Here is a 2572-nt window from a genome sequence, read left to right as displayed (position 1 = left end):
TAGGCCGATTCTTGTAAGTTTTCTCTTAGATTCTTGTACAACCTTGATCATTACACAATTCTATACATGATTCTTCATCAAAATCACACTTTTTACCATGAAATCACTAAGATTCAAGCTCTTGAAGATGACGTCATCATGGCGGTTATACAACCGACTGTGTGATGTCATTTCCGTCAAGTGTTAGCTCCGATCCAAGGAATTTCTATGTGTTTTATCTTGAATCTTTGCTAAATTGGCACATTTTCAGCTAAACTCATGATTATTCTTCAACTTTCTTAACTTTCACTTGAAATGGTGAAAATCCAGACCCAAACGGCTGTAGACTCGTTATATAGTCTAGAGTCGGCTTGGAAATGGATCATCGCTAGAGAAGATGACCGGATTACGGATTCGGACATGAATACCGTTAAGAACAGACACTTGATCGGACGGAATGATTCCCATCCGATCAGACAGCCTGGGCCTTGCTGTGTTTTCCGTTGTCTCAATGTGTACCATGTCATCATCGTTAAATTCAAAACTTAGAAACTTTACAAGGTCGCAAGAAGGAACAAGGTCATTTCAGTCGAATGGTTATCTGATCGGACTGCCATTCGATCGAACGGCCATCCTACCGAACGACATGTGCCTTACAACCTTCAACACTTAAACTATTTTGAATCAGACCTTGGAACTTTGAAACTTACACTCGAATAGTCATTCGACCGAACGGTCATCCGATTGGATGACCATCCGATCGAATGACATGTACTTATGCTACAATGAAAACTTCAAAGGTTAACATTTTGGAAACTCACTTTTGGATCGAATGACCATTCGATCAAATGGCCATCCGTCCGGATGGCCATCCGATCGGATGGTGATCCGTCTCAACTACATGTCATCCGACCGAATGACCATCCGTTCGGATGGCCATCCGATCAAAAGACTGACCTGACAGTTTGCATGATTCTCGTTGTTCTGCCGACGCTTATCTATTAATTTATAATCAGGCTAATCTCAAAGCTCCCTTTAATCCAAGTAGTAGGTGTCGATACTTAGCACCTACTATGAATATACTCGATCCCTTTTCGTTTTAAACTTTTGGGATGCAACATGTATTCTATGAAACTTGAAACTATTTGAAATCTAACTCTATCCTCAGTAAATGTGAAACTTGATACTTTTGGATTCTTGATTCTTGATTCTTTATGCTATGTGAACATTTAATCCTTGTGTGTAGTTCTGCTTTCACAATAGTAGCGCTATAGGAGAATGCACCTCCCCATTATTCTCGGGGGTTATTGTTAGGAGGATTCTATTTGCTTTCCTTGATTCTTGGGAAAGTGGTAAATGCATTAGGACACTTGGGCTATCACTCAGACAGCGTACACTAGCATGGATGAAACTATTTTATATGTTTACATGATGGATATGAGTCTTTTTTTAACTATTACGCTATATCCTCAAACTTGTATACTCACCAGTACATTATTGTATTTGACTCTATTTTAATACATGTTGCAGGCTGATAGAATTCTGGATTCAGGAATCAAGCTAGGATGATGCATAGAAACTCACCTAGTTAAATAAGTCATGATCAATATTTGAAACTTGACGTAATTCTTGATACTAGTTGTGGTGGTTGATTTTGGTTGGAGTTTAGACAATTTTTGAATCTATTTAATCTATATCGAAATATCTAGTGTTATGGAATCTCTGGAGCAATCTGAACGCTTAGTGCCGCACCCCGATGTTTCCGCCATCGGTTGGGGTGTGACAGTATACTCTAACCCATTTTCCGTTTTAAACACTTTTGGGTGCAATATATATACTGTGACAACCCGAAATCTAGAACCTTTCGTTGTGTCGTGATGTAACTTGTTTGTACATTATGTGACTAGTGACTGACTAAACTTAATGATAACGTGAATCTTTATGTGATATGTGCTTTGTTATGTGTGCATTGGTATGTATATATGTATGTGTTATATGCGAGTCGAGACCATGACTCGCAACCGGGCGGTTGCGAGTGGGCCTTTGGGCCGTAACCGGTTTGGGCCGAAACCCCAAGCCCAACCCGAAACATCCCTTGGTATATATACCCCACCTTTCCCCACTTTCCCTCATTTCATACACAACACACAAACACACTTCTCCTATTTTCTCTCAAACTAGAAAACCCCAAAACAACATTCCATCTCTTCCTATTTTCGGACCAAGCAAGGATCTCGGACAAGGACTCGGTCAAGACCACTAACTCGGACACTCCATCTTCTCGGTTCTTTTCCTTGTTTACGGCTTCTTCTTCTCAAACCGGTTAGTGTTCTATTTTGTGTGTAGAAATTATGTGTGATATATGAACTAGAAAATGTTTGGTTAGAAACAAGATGCATGATTCTTAGGTTGGTTTGTAAAGCTTGACAATATGTGGTAACATGTTTAAAAATGGTTAGAAAATGGTAGTCTAAGAGTATTCATGGCTAACCAATCTATGCTTCATTGTCCTTGCAAAATGATGTTGTTAAATATGAGATTTCGGCTACAAACATGTGTGTTTCTTGTTCTTACATGATGATCTTGCTAGAAA

Source organism: Helianthus annuus, chromosome 6 (genome assembly GCF_002127325.2).
Source record: "Helianthus annuus cultivar XRQ/B chromosome 6, HanXRQr2.0-SUNRISE, whole genome shotgun sequence".
NCBI classification, from domain to species: Eukaryota; Viridiplantae; Streptophyta; class Magnoliopsida; order Asterales; family Asteraceae; genus Helianthus; species Helianthus annuus.
This window is presented reverse-complemented; position numbering follows the sequence as displayed.